The sequence below is a fragment of the Oncorhynchus kisutch genome, unplaced genomic scaffold, assembly GCF_002021735.2.
Source record: "Oncorhynchus kisutch isolate 150728-3 unplaced genomic scaffold, Okis_V2 Okis06b-Okis10b_hom, whole genome shotgun sequence".
In the NCBI taxonomy this organism is placed as follows: Eukaryota; Metazoa; Chordata; class Actinopteri; order Salmoniformes; family Salmonidae; genus Oncorhynchus; species Oncorhynchus kisutch.
Window position 1 is genome coordinate 22,749,798 of NW_022261983.1, and position 17,483 is coordinate 22,767,280.

Genomic DNA, 17,483 nt, shown 5'->3' on the forward strand with positions numbered 1-17,483 from the left:
AAGCCTTCACTATATCATCCTGGAATATACCAGGCCTGAGGTCATCTGCCTTTGGCCTAAAGAGCAGGAACCTGGACTTCATCAAAGAAATCAGAAATACAGACATTGTCATCCTGCAAGAAACCTGGTATAGAGGAGACAGACCCACTGGTTACCCTCTAGGTTACAGAGAGCTGGTAGTCCCATCCACCAAACTACCAGGTGTGTGGTATAGAGGAGATGGACCCACTGGTTGCCCTCTAGGTTACAGAGAGCTGGTAGTCCCATCCACCACACTACCAGGTGGGTGGTATAGAGGAGATGGACCCACTGGTTACCCTCTAGGTTACAGAGAGCTGGTATAGAGGAGATGAACCCACTGGTTATCCTCTAGGTTACAGAGAGCTGGTAGTCCCATCCACCACACTACCAGGTTGGTGGTATAGAGGAGACAGACCCACTGGTTGCCTTCTAAGTTACAGAGAGCTGGTAGTCCCATCCACCACACTACCAGGTTGGTGGTATAGAGGAGACAGACCCACTGGTTGCCTTCTAAGTTACAGAGAGCTGGTAGTCCCATCCACCAAACTACCAGGTGTGAAACAGGGAAGGGACTCAGGGGGTATGCTATTTTGGTATAGAGCAGACCTAACTTATTCCATAAAATTAATCAAAACAGGAACATTTTACATTTGGCTAGAAATTCAAAAGGAAATGATCTCAATAGAGAAAAATGTCCTCCTGTGTGCTACCTATATCCCCCCACTATATCCCCCCACTAGAATCCCCATAACTTTAATGAAGACAGCTTCTCCATCCTGGAGGGGGAAATCAATCATTTCCAGGCCCAGGGACATGTACTAGTCTGTGGCGACCTAAATGCCAGAACCGGACAAGAACCTGACACCCTCAGCACACAGGGGGACAAACACCTGCCTGGAGGTGACAGCATTCCCTCTCACATATGCCCCCCTAGGCACAACTATGACAAAACAACCAACAAAAACGGGTCACAACTCCTGCAGCTCTGTCACACGCTGGGTATGTACATAGTCAATGGTAGGCTTCGAGGGGACTCCTATGGTAGGTACACATATAGCTCATCTCTTGGCAGTAGTACTGTAGATTACTTTATCACTGACCTCAACCCAGAGTCTCTCAGAGCGTTAACAGTCAGCCCACTGACACCCCTATCAGATCACAGCAACATCACAGTCTACTTGAACAGAGCAATACTCAATCATGAGGCATCAAAGCCAAAGGAACTGAATAATATTAAGAAATTCACAGGTGGAAGGAAATCAGTGTGGAAACCTACCAAAAAACTATTAGGCAACAACAAATTCAATCCCTTCTAGACAATTTCCTGGACAAAACGTTCCACTGTAATAGTGAAGGTGTAAACTTGGCAGTAGAAAATCTTAACTGTATATTTGACCTCTCAGCTTCCCTATCAAATCTAAAAATCTCAAATAGAAAACCGAAGAAAAATGAACAACAATGACAAATGGTTTGATGAAGAATGCAAAAATATAAGAATGAAATTGAGAAACCTGTCCAACCAAAAACATAGAGACCCGGAAAACCCAGAAAACCTGAGTCTACGCCTTCACTATGGTGAATCACTAAAACAATACAGAAATACACTATGGAAAAAGAAGGAACAGCACGTCAGAAATCAGCTCAATGTAATTGAAGAATCCATAGATTCTAACCACTTCTGGGGAAATTGGAAAACACTAAACAAACAACAACACGAAGAATTATCTATCCAAAATGGAGATGTATGGGTAAACCACTTCTCCAATCTTTTTGGCCCTATAACAAAGAACAAAGAGCAAAAACATATACATGATCAAATACAAATCTTAGAATCAACTATTAAAGACTACCAGAACCCACTGGATTCTCCAATTACCTTGAACGAGTTACAGGACAAAATAAAAACCCTCCAACCCAAAAAGGCCTGTGGTGTTGATGGTATCCTCAATGAAATGATCAAATATACAGACAACAAATTCCTATTGGCTATACTAAAACTCTTTAACATCATCCTTAGCTCTGGCATCTTCCCCAATATTTGGAACCAAGGACTGTTCACCCCAATCCACAAAAGTGGAGACAAATTTGACCACAATAACTACCGTGGAATATGCGTCAACAGTAACCTTGGGAAAATCCTCTGCATTATCATTAACAGCAGACTCATACATTTCCTCAATGAAAACAATGTACTGAGCAAATGTCAAATAGGCTTTTTGCCAAATTACCGTACGACAGACCACGTATTCACCCTGCACACCCTAGTTGACAACCAAACAAACCAAAACAAAGGCAAAGTCTTCTCATGCTTTGTTGATTTCAAAAAAGCCTTCGACTCAATTTGGCATGAGGGTCTGCTATACAAACTGATGGAAAGTGGTGTTGCGGGTAAAACATAAGACATTATAAAATCCATGTACACAAACAACAAGTGTGCGGTTAAAATTGGCAAAAAACACACACATTTCTTCACACAGGGTCGTGGGGTGAGACAGGGATGCAGCTTAAGCCCCACCCTCTTCAACATATATATCAACGAATTGGCGCGGGCACTAGAAAAGTCTGCAGCACCCGGCCTCACCCTACTAGAATCCGAAGTCAAATGTCTGCTGTTTGCTGATGATCTGGTGCTTCTGTCACCAACCAAGGATGGCCTACAGCAGCACCTAGATCTTCTGCACAGATTCTGTCAGACCTGGGCCCTGGACATTAAATCTCAGTAAGACCAAATAAATGGTGTTCCAAAAAAAGATCCAGTCACCAGGACCACAAATACAAATTCCATCTAGACACTGTTGCCCTAGAGCACACAAAAAACTATACATACCTTGGCCTAAACATCAGCGCCACAGGTAACTTCCACAAAGCTGTGAACGATCTGAGAGACAAGGCAAGAAGGGCATTCTATGCCATCAAAAGGAACCTACATTTCAACATACCAATTAGGATTTGGCAAAAAATACTTGAATCAGTCATAGAGCCCATTGCCCTTTATGGTTGTGAGGTCTGTGGTCCGCTCACCAACCAAGACTTCACAAAATGGGACAAACACCAAATTGAGACTCTGCACGCAGAATTCTGCAAAAATATCCTCCGTGTACAACGTAGAACACCAAATAATGCATGCAGAGCAGAATTAAGCCGATACCCACTAATGATCAAAATCCAGAAAAGAGACGTTAAATTCTATAACCACCTAAAAGGAAGCGATCCCCAAACCTTCCATAACAAAGCCATCACCTACAGAGAGATGAACCTGGAGAAGAGTCCCCTAAGCAAGCTGGTCCTGGGGCTCCGTTCACAAACACCCTAAAACAGCAGCACAATTAGACCCAACCAAATCATGAGAAAACAAAAAGATAATTACTTGACACATTGGAAAGAATTAACAAAAAAAACTAGAATGCTATTTGGCCCTAAACAGAGAGTACACAGCGGCAGAATATCTGACCACTGTGACTGACCCAAAATTAAGGAAAGCTTTGACTATGTACAGACTCAGTGAGCATAGCCTTGCTATTGAGAAAGGCCGCCGTAGGCAGACATGGCTCTCAAGAGAAGACAGGCTATGTGCTCACTGCCCACAAAATGAGGTGGAAACTGAGCTGCACTTCCTAACCTCCTGCCCAATGTATGACCATATTAGAGAGACATATTTCCCTCAGATTACACAGATCCACAAAGAATTCGAAAACAAATCCAATTTTGAAAAACTCCCATATCTCCTGGGTGAAATTCCAAAGTGTGCCATCACAGCAGCAAGATTTGTGACCCGTTGCCACAAGAAAAGGGCAACCAGTGAAGAACAAACACCATTGTAAATACAACCCATATTTATGCTTATTTATTTTCCCTTGTGTCCTTTAACCATTTGTACATTGTTAAAACACTGTATATATATATATAATATGACATTTGTAATGTCTTTATTGTTTTGAAACTTCTGTATGTGTAATGTTTACTGTTAATTTTAATTGTTTATTTCACTTTTGTATATTATCTACCTCACTTGTTTTGGCAATGTTAACAAATGTTTCCCATGACAATAAAGCCCCTTGAATTGAGAGGGAGGGAGAGAGAGAGTGAGAGAGTGAGGGAGAGAGAGAGCTACCGGAGGAACACACACACAATCACATAGACAGTCAAACACACAACAGAGATGTTGACAGATCACCGAGATTACGGTCTGCTAAGTATCCATTGGAACATCTGAGTGGTTGTATTGTCCCCGCAGAAACACACACAAACACACACACTGTGTGACAACAGACACACACACACTGTGTGCCAACAGACACACACACACACACACACACACACACACACACACACACACACACACTGTGTCCTCGCAGGGACTAGAGTAATCTCAAGAAATACTGGCTCTGCTGCTACACACAAAAATACCCTTTTCCACTCAGATTTCTCTTTCTGTACTAACCCCCAAAATATATATATATATATATATAGTATAAAATAAAAGGTCAATGTGAAGCTAATCTTGGCATATCATTGATGGAATAGGTTCCCCACAGAACTACAAGTAGATTCCCTAATCTTATTCTGGAATCTTATTCTGGAATACAATGTGTATTTCATGTACTGTAGCTATGTAGATTCCTTGAACAACTTGAACATAAACACTATATAGGGTCGTAAAAGTCCCATAACAATATGTGTGTCTATAAATCCACATACAGGTGAAGTCAGAAGTTCATGTACACTTAGGTTGGAGTGATTAAAACTTGTTTTTCAACCACTCCACAAATTTCTTGTTAACAAACTATAGTTTTGTCAAGTCGGTTAGGACATCAACTTTGTGCATGACACAAAGTCATTTTCCAACAATTGTTTACAGACAGTTTATTTCACTTATAATTCACTGTATTTCAATTCCAGTGGGCCACGCAGCCGTCACACCGCTCAGGAAGGAGGAGACATTCTGTCTGAAACAAAAGTATCTATATCCACAGTAAAAACAGTAAAACAAGTCCTATATCGACATAACTTTTCAGGGAAGTTAGGAACCAATATACACAGGCAGTTAGGAAAGCAAAGGCTAGCTTTTTCAAATAGAAATTTGTATCCTGTGGAGAGTCCATGGAGAGCAAGAGCACCTCCTCCCAGCTGCCCACTGCACTGAGGCTAGGAAACACTGTCACCACTGATAACAGTTCAACACGTATTTTTCTTGAGCTGACCTACGGCTGGCCATGCTACCTGGCTACCCCTACCCAGGTCAACAGCTATTCACCCCCCCCCCCACAGCAACCCAATCCTCCTCCATTTCTCCTTCACCCAAATCCAGATAACTGATGTTCTGAAAGAGCTTGTCAACCCCTATTACTAGCCTGTTCAACCCCCCCCCCCCTATTACTAGCCTGTTCAACCCCCCCCCTATTACTAGCCTGTTCAACCCCTATTACTAGCCTGTTCAACCCCCCCTATTACTAGCCTGTTCAACCCCCCCCCCTATTACTAGCCTGTTCAACCCCTATTACTAGCCTGTTCAATCTCTCCTATTACTAGCCTGTTCAACCTCCCCTATTACTAGCCTGTTCAACCTGTCCTATTACTAGCCTGTTCAAACCCCCCCCCTATTACTAGCCTGTTCAACCCCCCTATTACTAGCCTGTTCAATCTCCCCTATTACTAGCCTGTTCAACCTGTCCTATTACTAGCCTGTTCAATCTCTCCTATTACTAGCCTGTTCAACCCCCCCCTATTACTAGCCTGTTCAACCCCTATTACTAGCCTGTTCAACCTCTCCTATTACTAGCCTGTTCAACCCCCCCCTATTACTAGCCTGTTCAACCCCTATTACTAGCCTGTTCAACCCCTATTACTAGCCTGTTCAACCTCTCCTATTACTAGCCTGTTCAACCCCCCCCCCTATTACTAGCCTGTTCAACCTCTCCTATTACTAGCCTGTTCAACCCCCCCCCCCTATTACTAGCCTGTTCAACCCCTATTACTAGCCTGTTCAACCTCTCCTATTACTAGTCTGTTCAACCCCCCCCCCCCTATTACTAGCCTGTTCAACCCCTATTACTAGCCTGTTCAACCCCTATTACTAGCCTGTTCAACCTCTCCTATTACTAGCCTGTTCAACCCCCCCCCCTATTACTAGCCTGTTCAACCTCTCCTATTACTAGCCTGTTCAATCTCCCAAAGATTGGAAAGCTGCCGCGGTCATCCCCCTCTTCAAAGGGGGAGACACTCTAGACCCAAACTGTTACAGACCTACAGTTGAAGTCGGAAGTTTACATACACCTTAGCCAAATACATTTATACTCAGTTTCACAATTCATGACATTTAATCCTAGTAAAAATTCCCTGTCTTAGGTCAGTTAGGATCACCACTTTATTTTAAGAATGTGAAATGTCAGAATAATCGTAGAGAGAATTATTTATTTCATCACATTCCCAGTGGGTCAGAAGTTTACATACACTCAATTAGTATTTGGTAGCATTTCCTTTAAATGGTTTAACTTGGGTCAAATGTTTTGGGGAAGCTTTCACAAGCTCCTCACAATAAATTGGATGAATTTTGTCCCATTCCTCCTGACAGAGCTAAATGTAAATGAGAACTGGTTCTCAACTGGCCTACCTGACTGACCAACAAGTCAACCACAACCGACCACATTTATACTCTCCACACTCTAACTGACCAACAAGTCAACCACAAGAAAGGCTAAATCTACTCATAAAATTTAAAAATATATATTAAAAAATATATATACACATTTTTTGTTAAATAAATACAAATAAGAATTGGCATCAAACAAACAAACTTCTTCTCTCATCACATATCTCACAGGCATAGCAGGTATCCATACGGTAGTGTCTATAATGTAACGTCATCAACAGAGCAGGTATGTACACTGAGTGTACAAAACATTAGGAACACCTTCCTAATATTGAGTTGCATCTGGTTGTCCTCAGAAGAGCCTCAATATGTTGGGGCATGGACCTTGTAGAAGGTGTAGAAAGCGTTCCACAGGGATGCTGGCCCATGTTGTCAAGTTGCCTGGATGTCTTTTTGGGTGGTGGACCATTCTTGATACACACGGGAAACTGTTGAGTTTGGAAAACCCAGCAGCATTGCAGTTCTTGACACACTCAAAACCAGTGTGCCTGGCACCTACCACCATACTCTGATCAACGGCACTTACATATTTTGTCTTTGCCCATTCACACTCTGGATGATCCATATCTTATGTGTCTGTCTCAGCCTCCAGTATTTATGCCGCAGTAGTTTATGTGTCGGGGCGCTGGGGTCAGTCTGTTATATCTGGAGTATTTCTCCTGTCTTATCCGGTGTCCTGTGTGAATTTAAGTATGCTCTCTCTAATTCTCTCTTTCTTTCTTTCTCTCTCTCTGAGGACCTGAGCCCTAGGACCATGCCTCAGGACTACCTGGCATGATGACTCCTTGCTGTCCCCAGTCCACCTGGCCGTGCTGCTGCTCCAGTTTCAACTGTTCTGCCTCCGACTATGGAACCCTGACCTGTTCACTGTGATTATTATTATTTGACCATGCTGGTCATTTATGAACATTTGAACATCTTGGCCATGTTCTGTTATAATCTCCACCTGGCACAGCCAGAAGAGGACTGGCCACCCCACATAGCCTGATTCCTCTCTAGGTTTCTTCCTAGGTTTTGGCCTTTCTAGGGAGTTTTTCCTAGCCATCGTGCTTCTACACCTGCATTGCTTGCTGTTTGGGGTTTTAGGCTAGGTTTCTGTACAGCACTTTGAGATATCAGCTGATGTACGAAGGGCTATATAAATAAATTTGATTTGACTTGATTTGTCTCAAGGCTTAAAAATCCCTCTTTAACTGGTCTCCTCCTCTTCATCTACACTGATTGAAGTGGATTTAACAGGTGACATCAATAAGGGATCATAGCTTTCACCTGGAATTACCTGGTCAGTTTATGTCATGGAAAGAGCAGGTGTCCCTAATATTTTGTACACTCAGTGTATAGCAGCTCTTTGCATTTTAGAGAACAATTGAAACAGGCATTACATTAATATGTAGAAAATAAGACATTTCATTAAAACCAGAAATGAAATAGCTCTCATAGTGTCACGTCACAATTAGACGTTCATCCATGTTTCTCAAACATCACATTTCGAAGAGTTTAAGTTTAGGCATTAACTCTGATTGGTTAAGGTAAGGGTTACGGTTTGGTTTCTGGATTTTAACCTATAACCTATGGCAGCTATTCCCAAATTGGGGTATGTGCAATGCGCCAAATAAAAATGTGATTCACATTTTATAAAGTAATAAATAAATACATGTTTTTTTCAACAACAAAAAAATGTGTACACATTTTCAAACTGTCCATTTATATTTTCCAACCGGGCTACACATTTGGGTGATGTTTTTCTCGCCTGAATGACCTGAATCTAGGATTACAGGGGCTTTCCGCAACTATATTCAATGTGCGGGACAAAATTGAGGCTATGATTAAGTTGGTTAAGCTATGAGAAGCTATAAGAAGTTGGAGCTCTTCTCTGCCTGCATTACACAGGTCTTTCCAACACACAGGTCTTTCCAACACACAGGTCTTTCCATCATTGTATGATTTTTTTGTGTGCAAAGGAACTCAAGCTTACGGACAATGTAAAATGTTATAATGCGAACCCAACTGAGTTGGGTGCGCAATTACGCAGGTACTTTCCCGAAACGGATGACACAAACAACTGGATTCGTTATCCCTTTCATGCCCTGCCTCCAGTCCACTTACCGATATCTGAACAAGAGAGCCTCGTTGAAATTGCAACAAGTGAGAGCGGATTTGTGAAAAATGAATTTAATCAGAAGCCACTTCCAGATTTCTGGATTGGGCTGCGCTCAGTATCCTGCCTTGGCAAATCGCGCTTTTAAGATACTGATGCCCTTTGCAACCACGCACCTATGTGAGAGTGGATTCTCAGCCCTCACTAGCATGACAACTAAATACAGGCACAGACTGTTTGGAAAATGATTTAAGACTGAGACTCTTTCCGATACAACCCAACATTGCAGAGTTGTGTGCATCCTTTCAAGCACACCTTTCTCATTAACCTGTGGTGAGTCATTCACACCCTTCTCATTAACCTGTGGTGAGTCATTCACACCCTTCTCATTAACCTGTGGTGAGTTATTCACACCCTTCTCATTAACCTGTGGTGAGTTATTCACACCCTTCTCATTAACCTGTGGTGAGTTATTCACACCCTTCTCATTAACCTGTGGTGAGTTATTCACACCCTTCTCATTAACCTGTGGTGAGTTATTCACACCCTTCTCATTAACCTGTGGTGAGTTATTCACACCCTTCTCATTAACCTGTGGTGAGTTATTCACACCCTTCTCATTAACCTGTGGTGAGTTATTCACACCCTTCTCATTAACCTGTGGTGAGTTATTCACACCCTTCTCATTAACCTGTGGTGAGTCATTCACACCCTTCTCATTAACCTGTGGTGAGTTATTCACACCCTTCTCATTAACCTGTGGTGAGTTATTCACACCTTTCTCATTAACCTGTGGTGAGTTATTCACACCCTTCTCATTAACCTGTGGTGAGTTATTCACACCCTTCTCATTCACCTGTGGTGAGTTATTCACACCCTTCTCATTAACGTGTGGTGAGTTATTCACACCCTTCTCATTAACCTGTGGTGAGTTATTCACACCCTTCTCATTAACCTGTGGTGAGTTATTCACACCCTTCTCATTAACCTGTGGTGAGTTATTCACACCCTTCTCATTAACCTGTGGTGAGTTATTCACACCCTTCTCATTAACCTGTGGTGAGTTATTCACACCCTTCTCATTAACCTGTGGTGAGTTATTCACACCCTTCTCATTAACCTGTGGTGAGTTATTCACACCCTTCTCATTAACCTGTGGTGAGTTATTCACACCCTTCTCATTAACCTGTGGTGAGTTATTCACACCCTTCTCATTAACCTGTGGTGAGTTATTCACACCCTCCTCATTAACCTGTGGTGAGTTATTCACACCCTTCTCATTAACCTGTGGTGAGTTATTCACACCCTCCTCATTAACCTGTGGTGAGTTATTCACACCCTTCTCATTAACCTGTGGTGAGTTATTCACACCCTTCTCAATAACCTGTGGTGAGTTATTCACACCCTTCTCATTAACCTGTGGTGAGTTATTCACACCCTTCTCATTAACCTGTGGTGAGTTATTCACACCCTCCTCATTAACCTGTGGTGAGTTATTCACACCCTTCTCATTAACCTGTGGTGAGTTATTCACACCCTTCTCATTAACCTGTGGTGAGTTATTCACACCCTTCTCATTAACCTGTGGTGAGTTATTCACAATTTTCGATGAAAATTAAGGTTTTATATGTAAGATGGTTAAATAAAGAGCAAAAGTATTGATTATTATTATGTTTTGTGCCTGGGTCCTATAACAGCTCTTTGTCACTTCGCACGAGGCGGGTTGTGACAAAAACTCACACTCATTATTATGTTTAATAAATATATCGTATAGTGTGTGTGGCAGGTTTACAATGAAGGCAAAAAACAACATTTGAGAGTGCGCTGACCCTGGTGCTAGAGGGGGTACGCAGCTGGAGGTTGAATGTTTGAAGGGGTACGGGACTATAAAAAGTTTGGGAACCACTGACCTGTGGTAATACGATTAGACACATCCGCCATACATTTTGCAAAACGGAAACCTACTTGAAGCTAAACTCTAGTGGCCAATTTCCCGATGTCCTCTGACATCGATTGATTTCTTTTATTTAACTCGGCAAGTCTAAGAACTACTCCCTACAATGACGGTGTACCGGGGAACAGTGAGTTAACCGCCTTGTTCAGGGGCAGAACGACATCATTTTTACCTTAGCAGTTCGGGATTCGATCCAGCAACCTTTCGGTAACTGACCCAACGCTCTAACCACTAGATTACCTGCCGCCCCGGACGTCGACTTGTATCACGAGTGACCTGACTGTAAATTCCATGTTAACATATTTCTTAATAATTCACTAGGTATTGTTCAAAGCCCTTTTGAGCCGAGAACAGCTAGGTTACAGGCACTGAACAGTAAACTACAGGAGACTACATGACGGCTAGAAGGAACATGCCTTCTGTAGAGACTAATTGTTCAATTGTGCAGACAGGCAGTTCTAGCCTAAGAATAGGCACACCACGACAATAATAGTTATACGAGCTCTTACCATAGGTGTCTTCATTTTGCAGCACCGTGTCGTCTTATTTTCCACTGTCTGCACGTGTAGCTCCACTTTTCCTCATGGTATAAATCAGCTTAATATATACCGGCGGAATAATATCTTTTCCCCTCCTCGCATCCCACCACCGTCACCCCGTCATTATCGGTATGGTGTTGTGTTGTGGATGACTCTTCTTGTGTTTCCAGCAGATCCTGTGTGTGTCAGTCACATCACCTTCTGCCCGTATAGAAATGGACTGAAAGCCAAGTGCCGCGATTCATAGCTGACGGGACAGATGTTGCCTGTTGGGAGTACTGCGTGGTCTTAAAGTTGACTGTGTTCAGGTCTGAAGTAGAAAGCAAGCATCAAAATGTATCTGTAATCAATAGAGATGCTGGAATACAGTGCAGAGCCACCGTAACTACAGTAACCACACAGACATATTTCGGTTTATTTTGATCCGTCAAAAAGGTGCTGTCCACGATATTGGTGCTAAATCCGCGGCCGATCTGCGCTAACCACTGGGCTGTCTGTGGTTCTGAACCACTCCACTGGGCTGTCTGTGGTTCTGAACCACTGGGCTGTCTGTGGTTCTGAACCACTCCACTGGGCTGTCTGTGGTTCTGAACCACTCCACTGGGCTGTCTGTGGTTCTGAACCACTCCACTGGGCTGTCTGTGGTTCTGAACCACTGGGCTGTCTGTGGTTCTGAACCACTCCACTGGGCTGTCTGTGGTTCTGAACCACTGGGCTGTCTGTGGTTCTGAATCTAAATTTGGTCCGTTTTCTGTCAGATCACGCTGAGTACGGTACTCTCTCTGAACTGACGGCCGATCTTTCAGTTCATGCTGGTTGCTGCTGTCCAAGGGGATGAGTTGGTGTCACAGACTATCTCTTATGACAGGTCAGCTAACCTGTTTCACGGCCTGATATACATATGATCGTATCCCAATTACTAACTGTTAGTATCTGAACATTGTTATATCATAGTTTTACTGTATATATCTATATGAGACAGGTACTACCATAGATATAATATATCATAGTTTTACTGTATATATCTATATGAGACAGGTACTGCAATAGATAGAATATATCATAGTTTTACTGTATATATCTATATGAGACAGGTACTACCATAGATAGAATATATCATAGTTTTACTGTATATATCTATATGAGACAGGTACTGCAATAGATAGAATATATCATAGTTTTACTGTATATATCTATATGAGACAGGTACTACCATAGATATAATATATCATAGTTTTACTGTATATATCTATATGAGACAGGTACTGCAATAGATAGAATATATCATAGTTTTACTGTATATATTGTAGCAGGCTCAAGGGGGTGGGGTTTCCACTTCACCAAGTTCAACAACCAAACACTGACAGGGAGCACAATTAGAATGCAAATGGGGAATTTATTAGGTATATTTGCACATGGTGGGAAGGGGGGAGGGATCCAGCAACCAGTTCACAACAGGTAATCGTACTGATAATTCTCCCGCTTCTCACACTCTCAATAACATGCGTTTCCCTCTTTGTGCAGCCAACGCTCTTTTATCCCCAAGCACTCAACGGCTTAATGAGCCACTGGCTTGCCTCGTGGGGGCAGGAAGTCCATATAAGGATCAGGGGGGTGGAGCCAGCGGGCTGCAAGATCTCCTCCATTAATCACCACTCCACTCACCTCTCCCTGCCGTCTGCCATACACCCCCCCCCCCCCCCCACCCTCAGCTCCGACTGGGAGGGGCGGTCCAGCTCCCTAGAGGGCTGTAAGGATAGGAACCAGTGGGTGGCCCGGGCGTTACTGTCCTTGTTCCGTGACATCCAAACCAGGGGTGCATGGTCCGTCACGAGGGTGAAGTACCATCCCAATTACTAATATTTCAGCGTCTCCAGTGCCCACTTAATCGCAAGACATTCTTTCTCCACAGTGGAATGTCTTGGTTCCCGTGGCAAATGACTGGGTGTTCCGGCTAATGACTGGGTGTTCCGGCTAATGACTGGGTGTTCCTCACCTTCTTGTAGCTGTGATAGGACGACACCCACCCCTATTTTGGACTCATCGGTCTGCACCACCAGTGGTTTGGAGAAGTCCGGTGTTACTCTCACGGGTCCAGAACACAGGGCTCCCTTTAGGTCCTGGAAGGCTTTCTCTGTCTCCTCGGTCCACGTCACCTGGGCGGGCAGACGGCTCCTGGTCAGATCGTTCAGGGGGCTGGCTCTTTCTCCGTCTCCTCGGTCCACGTCACCTGGGCGGGCAGACGGCTCCTGGTCAGATCTGTCAGGGGGCTGGCTCTTTCTCCTTCTCCTCGGTCCACGTCACCTGGGCGGGCAAACGGCTCCTGGTCAGATCGTTCAGGGGGCTGGCTCTTTCTCCGTCTCCTCGGTCCACGTCACCTGGGCGGGCAGACCACCCACCTGGTAGTGTGGTGGATGGGATTACCAGCTCTCTGTAACCTAGAGGACAACCAGTGGGTCCGTCTCCTCTATACCACACACCTGGTAGTTTGGTGAATGGGACTACCAGCTCTCTGTAACCTAGAGGGAAACTAGTGCAGATTAGTAAACAGATAAATATAGGTTGTATTTACAATGTTTGTGCTACACGTGTTGCCCTGTTTTCATGGCAACGGGACAAACATCTAGCTGCTGTGACTGCACAGTGCACCCCTCCAGGATGGAGAAGCTGTTTGTGCTACACGTGTTGCCCTGTTTCCACAATGCTCTATTTCACCTATCAGATATCAGTTTATCAATGTTAGACTTTTACTTTCAATTCTTTGTGGGTCTGTGTGATCTCTCTCTCTCTCTCTCTCTCTCTCTCTCTCTCTCGCTGTCTCGCTGTCTCTCTCTCTCTCTCTCTCTCTCTCTCTCTCGCTGTCTCTCTCTCTCTCTCTCTCTCTCTCTCTCTCTCTCTCTCTCTCTCTCTCTCTCTCTCTCTCTATTCTCTGTCTCTCTACTCTCTCTCTCTCTCTCTCTCGCTGTCTCTCTCTCTCTCTCTCTCTCTCTCTCTCTCTCTCTATTCTCTGTCTCTCTACTCTCTCTCTCTCTCTCTCTCTCTACTCTCTCTCTCTACTCTCTCTCTCTCTACTCTCTCTACTCTCTCTCTCCTCTCTCTACTCTCTCTCTCTCTTTCTCTCTCTACTCTCTCTCCCCATGGTTGATTATGGTAATGCTGAACCAGGGCCTCTAATCGCTCAGCATCCCTGTTGCCATGGTGACAACACCATGTTGATACAGCAGGTTTTTACGATTCCTCTACTTTAGAGCCCTAATTCCCTTTATAGTACACTACTTTAGAGCCCTATTCCCTATATAGTACACTACTATAGACCAGAGGCCTATTCCCTATATAGTGCACTACTTTAGACCAGAGCCCTATTCCCTATATAGTGCACTACTATAGACCAGAGCCCTATTCCCTATATAGTGCACTACTATAGACCAGAGCCCTAATCCCTATATAGTGCACTACTATAGACCAGAGCCCTATTCCCTATATAGTGCACTACTATAGACCAGAGCCCTATTCCCTATATAGTACACTACTATAGACCAGAGCCCTATTCCCTATATAGTGCACTACTTTAGAGCCCTATTCCCTTTATAGTGCACTACTATAGACCAGAGCCCTATTCCCTATATAGTGCACTACTATAGACCAGAGCCCTATTCCCTATATAGTGCACTACTATAGACCAGAGCCCTATTCCCTATATAGTGCACTACTATAGACCAGAGCCCTAATCCCTATATAGTACACTACTATAGACCAGAGCCCTATTCCCTATATAGTACACTACTATAGACCAGAGCCCTATTCCCTATATAGTGCACTACTTTAGAGCCCTATTCCCTATATAGTGCACTACTATAGACCAGAGCCCTATTCCCTATATAGTACACTACTATAGACCAGAGCCCTATTCCCTATATAGTACACTACTATAGACCAGAGCCCTATTCCCTTTATAGTACACTACTTTAGAGCCCTATTCCCTATATAGTACACTACTATAGACCAGAGCCCTATTCCCTTTATAGTACACTACTTTAGAGCCCTATTCCCTATATAGTACACTACTATAGACCAGAGCCCTATTCCCTATATAGTACACTACTTTAGAGCCCTATTCCCTTTATAGTACACTACTTTAGAGCCCTATTCCCTTTATAGTACACTACTTTAGAGCCCTATTGGCCCTGGTCAAAAGTAGGTGCATTTTGGGACTCTGTCTACGATGCCATAACAGCTTAGAACACTAATCACCTCAGAAAATTACAATTGGCTCAGAACAGGACGGCTGGCCTTTAAATGTACACAGAGAGCTAACATTAATAATATGCATGTCAATCTCTCCTGGCTCAAAGTGGAGGAGAGATTGACTTCATCACTACTTGCATTTATGAGAGGTATTGACATGTTGAATGCACTGAGCTGTCTGTTTAAACTACTAACACACAGCTCGGACACCCCATACATACCCCACAAGACATGCCACCAGGGGTCTGTTTAATTAAACTACTAACACACAGCTCAGACACCCATACATACCCCACAAGACATGCCACCAGAGGTCTGTTTAAACTACTAACACACAGCTCAGACACCCATACATACCCCACAAGACATGCCACCAGAGGTCTGTTTAAACTACTAACACACAGCTCAGACACCCATACATACTCCACAAGACATGCCACCAGAGGTCTCTTCACAGTCCCCAAGTCCAGAACAGACTATGGGAGGTGCACAGTACTACATAGAGCCATGACTACATGGAACTCTATTCCACAGTACTACATAGAGCCATGACTACATGGAACTCTATTCCACAGTACTACATAGAGCCATGACTACATGGAACTCTATTCCACAGTACTACATAGAGCCATGACTACATGGAACTCTATTCCACAGTACTACATAGAGCCATGACTACATGGAACTCTATTCCACAGTACTACATAGAGCCATGACTACATGGAACTCTATTCCACATCAGGTAACTGATGCAGCAGTAGAATCGGATTTATAAACAGATACAAACACACCTTATGTAGCGGGGACTGTGAAGAGACACAAACACAAAGGTACAAACACACATAAACACCCATACTAACTAAGCTGCTGCCTTGGCAGGAACTAATGGGGATCCATAATAAACCCCAGGAAGAGTAGCTGCTGCCTCGACAGGAACTAATAGGGATCCATAATAAACCCCAGGAAGAGTAGCTGCTGCCTCGACAGGAACTAATGGGGATCCATAATAAACCCCAGGAAGAGTAGCTGCTGCCTCGACAGGAACTAATGGGGATCCATAATAAAACCCAGGAAGAGTAGCTGCTGCCTTTGCAGGAACTAATGGGGATCCATAATAAACCCCAGGAAGAGTAGCTGCTGCTTGTCAGGAACTAATGAGGATCCATAATAAACCCCAGGAAGAGTAGCTGCTGCCTTGGCAGGAACTAATGGGGATCCATAATAAACCCCAGGAAGAGAAACACCCATGACACCATCCACACAAGGTTGAATCATGTCTTTTGTTGGAACTCCATACTGTGTCAATGTAGACACACCTGATGGTAATCATGTCTGAGATTCTTTCATTGTGGAAGGACTCGATGGACTAATGGAGTTGGATAGCACTGACCCTAATCCCCAGGCTTCTGGCTCAACAATAACATCTCCACCTCCGTGTTAATCTAACCCCTCCTTCATTACCTCCCTGTTAGTCTGACCCCTCCTTCATTACCTCCCTGTTAGTCTAACCCCTCCTTCATTACCTCCCTGTTAGTCTAACCCCTCCTTCATTACCTCTGTTAATCTAACCTCTCCTTCATTACCTCCCTGTTAGTCCAACCCCTCCTTCATTACCTCCCTGTTAATCTAACCCCTCCTTCATTACCTCCCTGTTAGTCTAACCCCTCCTTCATTACCTCCTTGTTAGTCTAACCCCTCCTTCATTACCTCCCTGTTAGTCTAACCCCTCCTTCATTACCTCCATGTTAGACTAACCCCTCCTTCATTACCTCCATGTTAGTCTAACCCCTCCTTCATTACCTCCCTGTTAATCTAACCCCTCCTTCATTACCTCCCTGTTAGTCCAACCCCTCCTTCATTACCTCCCTGTTAGTCCAACCCCTCCTTCATTACCTCCCTGTTAATCTAACCCCTCCTTCATTACCTCCCTGTTAGTCTAACCCCTCCTTCATTACCTCCCTGTTAGTCTAACCCCTC

At 43.8% G+C, this 17,483-nt stretch overlaps 1 protein-coding gene across 1 annotated transcript in view; it reads right to left on the reverse strand.

Moving 5' to 3' along the window:
* LOC109881204 (alpha-N-acetylgalactosaminide alpha-2,6-sialyltransferase 5) overlaps positions 1 to 11,453 on the reverse strand; it is a 107,342-nt gene extending 95,889 nt beyond the window's left edge. The window contains exon 1 of the mRNA XM_031814485.1: positions 11,232 to 11,453. The gene's annotated coding sequence lies outside the window, so the exon portion shown is untranslated. The remainder of the gene's footprint in view (positions 1 to 11,231) is intronic.
* Between the last annotated feature and the right edge of the window lie 6,030 nt (positions 11,454 to 17,483).